This window comes from Bombus affinis, chromosome 11 (genome assembly GCF_024516045.1).
Source record: "Bombus affinis isolate iyBomAffi1 chromosome 11, iyBomAffi1.2, whole genome shotgun sequence".
In the NCBI taxonomy this organism is placed as follows: domain Eukaryota; kingdom Metazoa; phylum Arthropoda; class Insecta; order Hymenoptera; family Apidae; genus Bombus; species Bombus affinis.
In genome coordinates, this window is record NC_066354.1 from 3,995,447 (window position 1) to 4,008,713 (window position 13,267).

Sequence of the window (13,267 nt, forward strand, 5' to 3'; positions counted from 1 at the left end):
GATTCGAAATTCGAGCTTGAATAGAAATAACATTTAACGTAATCCACTGTTTCGTTGCGCCTGCTTGCGAAATATCGCGATCACGTGTAAACAATGTGAGGGGATAAGCTATGCGAGACGCGTAGTACGAATGTAAATTTTAAAGGTTTTTTTAGAAGCGATGGAATTATAATATTCTAGTTTATGCATTAGTTACTCGATTCGCGCGTGTAGCCTGTGATTGGCGTAGCAACGAATCAGTTTAAGATAATTCGTTCAACCGATTAATGATGACGATGTCAGGGATAAATTGATTGGACGCGTTGATACGGAATATTAGATACAGATCTATGACACTGTCTACGTGAACGAAAGCTTAAAAGTTGCTTCAAAATTTGCATATGTTTCAGGTGAAAAAAAGTTAATTAAAAAAGTAATTTATTACTATTGTTTTGAAATAATTCGAAAAAGTCATTGTATTGTTGTTCAAAAAGTTTCTTTCGTTTTATAAGGAAATAATAGACGCACAACGTTCTTTGTTTTATATAAGGTTATTGAATTATGCACGAGCATAATAATAGAAATAGAACGAAATGGATCATACCTAATTCAATAAAATAATATAAAACAGAAATTGTTGTTCATTTATTATCACCTTATGAAAGGAAAGAAACTTTCCGGACAACCTAATATTAGTCGCAATTTATAAGAGTCGAATTAAATATAAAAATATAAAATTAAATACACAAGCGATCTACCAATAGCACGTCTTTGAAAATGTACACTGATTTTTGTAATGATCACGTTAGCGTTGTAATTTTCATATCGAACATATGCCCTGACCCTCTTTTCGTTTACAGAATTACGAGAGTCGTTAATGATCCGTGAAAACCATTGAAAATAGAACTTGTTTATGAAAACGCTTCGCCAGAATAAAGTATTAAACAGCCTTATGCGGAGCAACGAGAAACTATTAGTTTCTGGCTCAGTGATAATTCACCCCATTGAAGTCGCAACTTTCCTTAAAACAATTCCAATTATCCTATAATTAGAACACTCTGCGCGTGTCTTTTGTTAAATCATCCAGTCAAATAAAATTCCTAATAGAACTGTTGTCAAGCGAATGAATCGACCCGATTTCAGCGTTTCTTCAAAATAATCTAATTATCGTTTCATTTGTAGCGTGGTCAGTGTATTCTTGCCATGTGTGTTGTAACGTAAAGTAACACATTAACTTAAAAGTAACGCAATAAGAAGAGAAAATCGAAGCGTGTGTCAGACGTTTAACCCAACTTATTCACTGTGTCACGACCACTGACAATGAACGCCGTAGCAAATACCAGAGAGGTACAGCGTCAGCAAGTTTAGAACGCAAAATATGCAACGCCAAGTTCCTCCTTTGTCAAAGCTATTAATCAGTCGTGCGTGTTACGAGCGTTTCAGCAGTTCGCAGTCTGAGAAATAATCTACGAGCCAGAAGTGGACAATTCTTTTTTAACGGGCCTGTAATGAAGCGAATAAATGAAAAAGCGAGGAAGGATTTGTTCCTTTCAAAACACTCGAGAAAGTTATAAACGCTCTGTAATAGCCTGCCCAATGTTTTTAAATCTTCGTGACGAACAATTCCTGTACAGTTAATGTTTCACAGCACTGGATGATAGCTCACAACTGAAGACGATCAAAGAATCGTTCTCTGTGTCGTTCCGATTTTTTTATATCTACTTCATTATTTTTTAATCGCTGTCTTTAACCACTGAATTTATTATTGAGTTTAATTACTATCGCGCTATCATACGAATAACATAACGGTCTACCAAGTCTTCGAGATATCCTCGCCTTTATTCATTGAACGTCATTAACGACGCGATGGATCATTAAACGACGATCATATCAACGTTAAACATTAAACGACGTTCATATCATTCAACAGTACGATACAAAATACTATCCCAAACAATAACTAGAATAAATACAATGGTTGTGTATAAAGTAGTTGCACTGCGTTTCGTACTGTTTAAGCTTGTTCAAGCATCGGTCAAGATCGTTTGCACGTTCAGTCGAGTCAAACGAAAAATTGTTGACCGTGGCGTTGGTTTCATAACGATCAAGACCGCCATCGACAGTCGAAAGGGAACACGGAGAACGAGCGTTTAAATTGAGTTTGTACCGAAATTACAGCGAACTACGTGACTTTAGTCGCAAGAAATAGCATGTCAACTTGCATGCACCTACGCGGCCGTTAAGACTAGCACAACCTTTCCTTGTGCAGAGACACTTGTCTTCCTCCTCCACTAGGGATCCTATTAGTCGCATTTGTGAAACTGTGAACTCTGTGAGTAACGACATCAGTTCGCTTGCCACGTCGACTCAGTCCCTCGAAACCTAAATTCTTCAAACGAATTCGACGAATGTTTTATGAAATACGTTCTTTCCTTTCCGTCTTTCTCCTTACACCCGTGATTTATTCATTTATTCTTTTTCTTGCCTACTTTCTTCTTAGACACTGGGTATATTTAATTTTTTACTTATGCTTCGCAAGCGTCCGAATTGCAATTTATTATTTATTGCTTCGATTCAAGTTGCACTTTTACCGCGTACAATACGCGCGTCTCCGGTTAATACACAGTCGATTGACTCGAATAGTCAGGAGACGCGATCACCTGATCGCAACGATCGATCGCGTTCCAGTCGCCCCTCTACGGTTCCAAACTCGAATTGTCTGTGAGTATTTGTCACTATTGAGATATGTACAATTCTGTGTGCTAGATTAAATTGGCCGCGTAGTAGTGGCACACGTATGTAAATATGATTGTGTGGAAGTATGTGTGTGCGCGACGTATCGAAAAACAGATAAATGTAACTGTTCCGTTGACAGTGTGGTGTGGAAGATGGTGAGACAAAGAAAGTGCTGAGACGCGTGCAAATGTGTATCGACGAAGATCTTAGAAATCGTTTATTGAATAAATCTAAAACTATTTTAATATGAATTCTAAATGTAACCTTAGTGTTCCTTTACTTTTATTTCGACGATTAAGATCCACAATTCTCAACATTCATAATAAAATGTAATATCTACGACGCGGTCGGACAAACGTGTTAATATGCTCGCGCTCTGCATAATCTGCAACACCTTTGACCGCCAACATGAATCAGGTTTTAGCGATACTTTCGTATCTCGTGTAGTGGAGTATTTCTACTTTTAACACTTAAAACATATAACTCTATGCATTGTACGTGACAGGTGGGATTTAAATCTCTGCCGAACCGATTTCTTTCCCCTACTACTAGCGCGAAATTCTTTTTTTTATCTACCACCTTTTAACCTAGCAATCTGTTAGATGTACTAAGAGGGGTTGATGCGTGAATTTGATGATAATTGGAAGGTTGTTAACGACGGAAATTCTTGCGAAGGTGGAACGATCGAGAAAGAGGAAAAGAGGGCGAGTAGGGTCATCTTTCGACGCGATAGAACCAACCAGGTGCGGCCGACTAGCGGTAACCTGGCCGTTTCTTCTGCCAAGGACGCTAGATGCTTGATTGATGGAGCAAATATTAGCTCGCGAAATTACCCGAAACGCCTTGGCTCGACCCTTTCCCATCCGGTGTTACTCTATCGCTCGACTTTCTGCGTTTACGTTCATTTTTTCGCCCCCTAGAATGTTCAACAAATTGCCAGGGAAGGTGAAAATAACTGAAAATTAAAATAAGGAGTTTGATTGTTCGGATTGCGACGAAGAATACAAGATTGCGTGTCTCGTATAGAGAAAGTTGCACAGAAGAAGAGCTTTCTTCGTAAATTCAAAAGCTTTAACCCATTCCATTTGCTACCTGTTCCGAATGATTGGGAATATTCCAAGGAAGGAAAGTGGCGGATGAAAACAGAAGAAGAAAGTAATAAAGACAACGACACACGTTTCAAAATCAGAGATCAATTTCTAACGTCAATGAGTAGCCGCTCCAAGACAAAATCGTCACATCATATCGTACGTCCTAAAGAAGTTAGAAATCGCATGTCATGCGAAAAAGTTACATAAATAATCGGTAATTATGCACGGAAGCGGAGACTCAACTCCAATGACCTTGACCTTGAGCTATGTCGTAAAGGGGAAGGTTCTGAGTAACATGCACGCTGGCCACGGCTTGCGACGATCGCTTCCCCCTACGACAAATCTGAAATTCAACGAAATTGGAATTGAGGCTTTTGTGACAAATAACCTTCGTATTGTATCGATGATATCGCGCGATCAAAGACAAGATAACGAAAACTCTACTACCGATACCATCATTCTATTTTGCTTCAAGGGAATAAATTTCCCGCCGGAGAATTTTCCCTACGACAAAAAATTCATGAGTAACCGAAGGTGGTGAAATTAGGTGAATCTCGTGTTGTACGCTAGGCTGAGGAGGAAGAATTTCGAGAGCGAACTTGTAGCCAGCCGGTGCACTATCTGTGCGATTGCAGAGGACTGATTGTGCCGACCTACTTCCCGAGACAATCGCACAATGCCGGAGGGGGGTGTTGGAAGGGGGTTGGTTCGGGGTTGTGCTGGAAGGACAGCCGTCTCTTGAAGAGCGAACGAAGAACGACTGCTTTCGCTGTTTTACGTGACGTCAAGGTCGTTGTATCGACGATCGGGGAGACAAGCTTTTCGCCTTTTTGCCTGGCGTTTGGAAAGATTACGTTGTGTTGGTATCGGCGCAATCGTACGAATCTCGCTTTTATTAAAAATTGAGAATTCATCGATTTTCGAGGGAACGCGTATTTATGTAAACGAGGTAAATAAGATAAATAAATATGTATAATTAAAGTAGCCGATGCGCGTCATAGCAAATAGTTGACTAATTTCGGTGAATACTTAGCTGATTAATTTTTCGGAATCTCGAGAGTTTGCATATTTTACGATAACAAATGAAATATAACGTTAATTGGAATTTTGAACGACGTTGCTAGCCGAATATTTAGCTAATTAATTTTAGTGCTTTTTCGAAAGTTTTCATCCCTAAAATCCAGCGACGGCGAAACAAGCATTCCGTTCGCCGAACTTTTCAAATCTAATTACTTTTTAAACTCTACTAATTATTTTTTATAATATTAATTTGCATTGTTACACGGAATTCAAAGTTTGTTTCTGCTTCGCTCGATGCACAGATCTAACGAAATTTCAAGCTTACCGCGAAACGAAAGAAATGGCTCCTATTATGGCTAAATCTAGAGGCATTGAATTTACATATTTAATAGAGCAACCTATTTTTCCCGGTATCGATCACCTGTGCCGAAGGATTAACCCGCTGTTATGCCGTGTAATTTAGAGGTTACTATGCGAATACATTGCTGGATGATCCCTTTTGACACAAGTTCTAACACTGACTTTGCCTTAACTAGCCAGAAAATCCGCCTGTATAATTTTTTTCTAAATCTTAGCATTCTATTTTAATTACTTGACAGTATTTCCTATTTGATATCTACGTTACAATACCACTACCAAATAATTTATTTATCTTTATTTACCTAATTTACTTCTTTCCAATTTTCAGACCAAGGTGAGAAGCTACAATCAATTGTTGTTGTTAATGTCGTTACATTTATTATACTTGTAACACCCTTTGCTACAGACAAAGATCGGTACAAGTGAACGAATAACGAACAATTAATAGGAAATCACTCATGTTGCGATAATAGACACGAATTATCGACGACATTTCTGACATGTTTGTTAAATCAGATTCACAAAAAAGATGGAGCAAATGGGCGAGTAAATTGAGATATTTGCAGATACGATTGATACAGATGTGTGAAATAATGGAAGCTCGCTGAAAGCCCTAAATGGAACATTAAGCTTAAAAAGCTGAAGAATTTCTGCGCTGTCTAATCTTATAATAATTATAATCTTGCCTTCCCCAATAAGCGAATAAAATTCAAACTATGATAGGATTAGGAAGAAGAGTATGGCAAAGAAAGCATGGAGTATAATCATTCTAGACAAAGCAGATTTCTCGATAGGTGTGACAACAATATCAGCTCGTAATGAACAGAAACGACCCGAATTTCCGTTGTTCTCCGAAGAATTAGCCATACTGTTTGCCGTATCGGCAAATTCGTGGGATCTTTCCTCTGGAATTCGATTAATTAGCTATCCAGGTCATCGATAAACTATCGACTCGTAGACCAACGGTTTCCTATCATCGAGCTCGGCTACTGACCAGAATTTCCATTCTTCGCGCATTCGACGAGATGAGGACGAACATAGTCCGATCGATGAGATTATCTCATGAAGAATTTTTCTCTTTCTTCGCGTTTAGTTTTCTTTTTTTTTTTCTGAGTACGTGTATGTTTCTTTTACGTAGACCGAATGGGCCCGATAAAAACGCTGACAAAATAATTGTACAGCTGGAAAGGTTACCGAGAGAAACGATGAAGGAGCACAATCGTTGCATCGTGTTGCACCATAGCGACAAGGAGGAAAAGGCGATGAAATTTTAGTAGACGATTAGTTAATTTCCGATGTCGGCTAGTTCTAATGGAAGGAACGAGCAAGCCAGCGAGGGATTTTTCCATTTAATGAAAACGCTTCGAAGCCTTTTTATCGTGGGCTTGAGAAATTTGATTTCGAATAAAATCGCGAAACCTGCTGCAATTCCAACTTTAACTTTAACTAATATCGATGGACCTGTGATATTTAGTAATTGGCAAAATGATAAAAAATCAAATAATCCAGATACGTATCGTTCTCATGAAAGGGAACAGGAAAGTACGAAAATTGAAATCTCAAGCTTCCTATTCTGCTTTGATAATTACAAATTTGAAATTCCATTTGCTACGAAACGAAAATACGGACAAGAGATAATTGTCGAAGCAACCCATTTTCGCGCTGCACATCGGATATCAAATTTTTGCGAACGATAGCGACCACGATCTAACTGTTGGCAAATTTCCTACTGTTTCATAGGATGTATCTATTGGGTTGGCAACTAAGTGTTTGCGGATGTTGCCATTTCCAAACACTTAGTTGCCTTCCCAATAGATTAAAGCTGAGCGTTCTTAACACGTTGCGATGGAAAAATATCTGTCCTCTATATTAAAGGAGAGACTGTGAGATAAGACTGGAGGGAAATGAAAATTACGATCGCCAGCATCTTCACTGCGCTGACTCGCGCTTCGAATACCAAGTTTCCAGTCTTAGAAAAAATTGCATAAAGAATGCAAAACGTGTATCGGGAAAAAATTAACTACAAAAGAAAAAAACATTGCTAGTTACTGTACTTGATAATGCAACTTTATATCAGAGTGGTAATTCATAATTTTTCATGGAAGTGTTATGGATTAACAGTATTTTTTTTTTTTTAAATTTGAATAGTACAAATAGAACAGCATACATTTTTGAGAATCTTGCATTTCTAAAAAACACATGCAAGCTCGTGTTTCTCCTTGCATCGAGTGTTTCTTCGTGTATCTTTTATTTCCATTTTTCTTTCATACGAGTCTCGTTTCTTCATTTTCAATGGTTCTAGATCGTGGTTAATTATCAAAGTAGATAAGAGAAAAAATTGTCATTTTAAATCGATGTACCGTGTCGTGGTATGTTACGCACATCGATATTGCGTGATTCTATATCGTAAATTATGCCACGCTATATTTCATAAAAAATGATACGATATTGCAACATACTTGTATACTAGTTACAACGTTATAAATTATATACTATCGGCAATATGTATTTATAACCTCGGAGAAAATAATGTAGAATGTAGATTACGAAGTGGGACGAGAAAAATTATGATTATGAAAAACGATGCTATAACTACGTACTAGTGAAAAAAATGTAAGAGGAAAATTGTAATTTTTATATCTATGCTGTATGCTGGAAATAGTTACACACTGTTATTAATTATTAATCAGAAAATGCGTATAGTATAATCGAGTATATTTCAATGAAATCAATTCAATCTGCAAGAGTGATGGTTAAACGAACCTATTAGTTGATGCATAACCGTAAAAACACGATGATTAAAGAGCGAAAACAAAACGATTTGAGAGTTCAAAGAGCAACGACAACTGACAAAATATTTGTCTCACAATAATTTAAAATATTACGATTCTCCATTGGAATAAAACGTTGCGAAATAAATTGAAATAAATTTCCCTTTATTTCCTTTTGCAAATATTTCTATGCAGATTATCGTATTATTGTGCTATACATTGTTATACGCATATGAAGAGTCCACAAGAAAAAGGGGAATTTTAATTTAATGGAGAATTTTCTCGTGTGTGCCCTTTACCACTTGCTATGTCGTTTTAATTTCAATTAGAATTTCCTGAGCTGCACATAGTTGAAAGAAAGTGATTCGTACACAATGTACTTCTTATTTTTTACGGTTCAGTGTGTTATATATTACTGGGAATTGCAAGTAAATGTTGAAAATGACGCGGAATAAAATGAGAAATAAAACGTTCTCTTTTTTAATATTTATGAAAAAATATGAAGTTGTGACATCGTACAGGGTAAAACAGAATATCTGGCATCCACATCGGCAGCTGATCGTATAAAATTATATTATTTATTGTACTGTCGTATATAATTTTGTATACAATTGTGTTATTTATCGTATTAAAAACGATGGATAAGGTTCATACAAACATATGTTCTATCTGCGTTCGTTTATGATATTTAACGAATTTTCTGTTCTGATTTTGTCATATTTAATCCACTTCACAGAAAATGCACAAAATGACGTTGCGTTTCAAAGAAGATATATTTAAAAGCTTGTTCCATTCTGAATTTTAATATTTCAATTCAGTAGGTTTGCTCTGTTTACAAAATTCATTATATCTCATAAACTTACATAGATAAATCATATGTTTGTACGGACTCTTTTATTCTTTTTAGATATACAATCAACTGAAAATGCTAAAAATTCTTACTTTGTCCGAGTCTGGTTCCCAAATTTTCCAAAAGCTTGTCCTGTTCTGTATCTTAGTATCTCAACACTTTCAATAGGTTTGCTCCCATTAAAAAATTCCTTATATTCTCACAAACGGAAATAAAACATAAACAGCATATGTTTATATGAATAATTTGAATGTTTATATGAATTATCCTTTTCTATTCTTTTTACATGTACTGTATATTGAGAAAGATATTCTCGCTTTCTGAGGAACATTGAAACTTGGCATTCTTCTTTCTTCCCGTGGACCTTTCATGTATAAAAGATCAGTGAAAAGAAACACGATTGTATGAACAACAATCGCAAGGATCGCAAGGATACTACCTGGAGCATGCTGGGAGCAAGAAAACGCGCAGGAATAGAGCTTCTCGCGTCGTATTCATCACGAACGCGTGGTTGTCACGACACATTGTGCACCTCCTCCTTTCCATTTACGTTGGCAGAATCGATGATCGATTGAACGCGAGGGAAAAAATATGTACCAGTCGTGATACCACCCCTGGAGAAATATCTCTCCAAGCAGAGAAACAAGCCCACAAAGCACCGTTTCAAATATAAAATAGATTACCCTGGTGACAGAAGAAAATATCAATTTCAACCAACGAGAATACAATTTCTATTATTCATCGAGGGTCTCATTGCGTTGGTGTTACAACATGAAAAATAATAGAAGTTGGTAAAAAGAAATTATTCTATTTCGAATCTTCCGCCAGCCTTCTGTCTTTGTTAATGGAAGAGTTAAATTCGTAGCTTTGTTATTGAACCGGAGCTAAATTTGAAAAATTATCTGCGTTATTTTCAATTATAATTTTATTTCGTTCGTTCGTATACCTAACTAAATTAATAAGAATTCCGTGAGCTTCTAACACTAGCGACTAACAGAGAGCAACTTTGATTACCAATTGTTTATGGTGGTCGAAAATTATTCTTCGAACATCCTAGAACTACGTTCTTCGTGAATTACGTTACAAGTTTCGCGTAAGTATTTACCGATTCAATTTCAATGCGGAAACGGGCGAAACGAACTTATAATTGGAAAGCTCGCGCCTGAACAATTTTTCGAATTTAATTGTAGTAATTTCGCCGCTGCAGACGCGGTTTAGCCGTCGATCGCACGTTCCACGAATCTTTTATTAATTTGGTGAAACAGGGGCCGCTCGAAGAAATTCTCAGTATTTCCTATCCTAACTTTTATTTCATTACGCGCACTTCGAAAGATACGAAAATTACAGAGTTTAAACATCGCACGCCGGCCATTGTGTTCGTCGATAAAATTTATTTCCATCCCGGTCAGCGAGAGGAAACCATTAAAGAGAAAAGTTGTCAATGTAAGTTGTAAAATCCCGATAATTTTAACGTTTCGTCGGGGACGTCTCGAGCAAAATTAAATTAACCGTCGGGCGTCTATCGCCCGAAGACATCACGCCATCTTATGCATTTCCAACGTGTCCCACGGTATTCAATATTTCTACGTACGTACTATACGTACATCGTTTTTCATCCGTATTCTCACGGCCCTTTAAGCTTTCAGGAATCTCGTCGAACGAGATTTTTCCTATCGACTGCGCTCAACCCTTTCATATCCTAGAATTTTTACATATCTTTATAGACGAATATGTTTGATATTGTCTGCAAATTATACTATGCTAGTTTTATATTTAAAAAATGTGTTTGTCTTGATGCAGTGAATATATCTGGTTGCTAAATCACGTGTTTATCATCAAAGAAAGTCGTTTTGACGCTCTGTGTAAAGACAATGTTCGTTTACGAAGCTTCTAAATAATATTGTAGTAGTATCATTACGAAACGATGATGTTAAAATGAAATTTCTATGAAGTAAAATTTCATCTATGATAACCTTGGACGGTTCAGCTTCGCGATATATAAACGTCGTATTCCAAATCTAAATGAAACATTCCATCGCGTACGTTGAATAGAATATAAGATAGATATCGTTCGAGTATTTCCTTCAGACCAAGTACATGTTTACAAATATCAAAATCTCTGAATACGTTCGTTTCATCCTCGAAAGCGTTCAAGAGCAAGCCATTCAACTACGAACATTTCCAACATTCTTCTCCACCGTACTCCATACAAATTTCCTACTTCAACAATTTCTATACGCATCGTTTTGTTAAATACTACGCTACATCGCGCGTTTACTTCACACTTTCTAACGCATAAATCAGCCGCATGATTAATATTTCAATATCGTGAATTTGAAATAAATATTCGGATTTCGTCCCTGTCGAAGTGAACATCCACAACAGAACATCGATATTCCTCCGCAACGTCCTTTCGTCCCCACAAAATATACAAAGTCATTACATATTTTAACGACCGCTATTTTCTACATCCTGAAACCCTCGATATTTATCTGTCGTGGTAGTATCAATAAAAAACGTCAATCCCTCCTTTTAAAGGGAATAAGACGACCGTAATGCAAGCAATAAGTTACCGACAAAACGATAAACAATGGTCGGGAAGCACGTTAGTTTGCATTGCATATTGACCTACCGCAATCTCGTGCTGACCGTGCACCAGCGTACCAGCAACGTTATCGAGGAGTTAGCACGTACCTCATATTGGATTACTAGGAATCCTCTTATGATACGCACGCAGTCTTCAAGGCCGCCCGGCGACCTTTGGCATTACGACAAATCGAAAGGAGTACGTCGCCTGTGGAATTTGTCGCCTGCAATCGTGTTACGATAAACATACAAGTTCGAGCCTCTTTCTCAGATTGATTTTCATCCCTGAAGCCTCCTAAGGACAAACGCGATAATCAAGAAAACGGTGGAAGTTGAGTGATCGATTCAGATATCTGTTACGCCTGTCGAGTAAATAATTAGAAATTTCGGGAATGGAAAGCAGTATCAACACGTACAAGAATTAAAAAATGCAATTGTACGCGTATGGGATACGTTAAGTCAAAGTTATATCCAGAAAATATATAAATCGATACCAAATTGTACAATAGAAGTAATAGAAAATAAAGGGGGATGTAGCTATTATTAGATAAGTAATTATTGTTAGTTACAATTTATGTTGATTATTATTTTCTTATTGTACATGTGTTATCATTTCGTTCTTAAAATAAGACAATTTTTTTTGTTACACACTAAACCTCATAATATTTTTAATTATTTTCAACGAACCGCATATTCTGAGCTCATAATGTTTTAATATTATACGTTACGGACGAAAAACTTTACACGCGTCGTTGAGAAATTAAAGATAGCACACCTGGGTTATCTTTTTGCCGAGGAGTGTAGGTTATTTAATTTGATATTATTTAATTTATTTTTTGGTTAGTCATTTGTGTATTCTATACCTTATTCGATAAAGACGATCAATGCGGGTTTACGTAGAGTTGAGGATAGAGAAGAAGTAACATTTTGCAGCGTGTTGCTTTGTGAATTAATTTAGATCAATAATTAAATTAATAACCTTTAATTTACACTAATATCGTAGGGGCTCTTGGTACATTTCTCACGTACAATTTGCATTTCTTTAATAGTTTGAAGTTAGTAGTTTTTCTTTTTTTTTGTCGCTTGGAAATAGAATAACATTAATTTCTCTGTCGTCTCTTTACAAATATCGAAAGGAAACTATAACATCTAAACAGAAACGAATCACTTCATCGTTCGCGGAACATTGTCTGGTATTTCATTCTCTACGTAATAAATACTCCGTCTCGGAAATTATCTACACTTGCAAGAAGAATTTATACCTGAACTTATTTAATCTTCCGTTTCGAATCTTTCGAACTATGCTGGTGCGCGTACAACGATCGTGAAACTTGATCACGTTCGTCATTCGAAACGAGTTTATAAACTGCAGAAGTCGGAGAATACCTTCCCAACAATGTACATTGGTAGGACTGTGTTCGTCTTTGAGAAACGGAGCAAAGGGGTAAGGGGCGGAAACAGGGAAAAATTGAGTCGCGTTACGTGTGCCGCGATCGAAAGCTTCGGTAAACCTACTTGTCCGCGAATTAGGTCAGCGTAACCATTCGAAATCTTTTCTACGTACATAATCTGCACACGAGTATCGCTTTTTCAGCGTGACTGTTTGCCTGAAGGCTGGACACAAAAGATTATATCGGTTCAGACGCGCACAATGCATTGAAAATACGATGGACGAGAAATAGCATGATCTCTATAAGTGTAGCGGCAACAACATTTCTCATACGATCTCACGCTTCGACAGATATCGGTGAACAATTTCGTCACGATGAAATACATGAATCATGTTGATCCAGTGATTTATCATTGAATATATTATAGAATATAATAGAACAATATAGAGTAGTATAGTAGAATATCGTTGGTTTGATATACAT

The 13,267-nt window shown here is 36.8% G+C and overlaps 1 protein-coding gene across 6 annotated transcripts in view; it reads right to left on the reverse strand.

Annotated features, from left to right (window-relative positions):
• Window positions 1–13,267, reverse strand: part of LOC126921613 (TLD domain-containing protein 2) — a 297,843-nt gene that overhangs the window by 235,458 nt on the left and 49,118 nt on the right. The window lies entirely within an intron of this gene.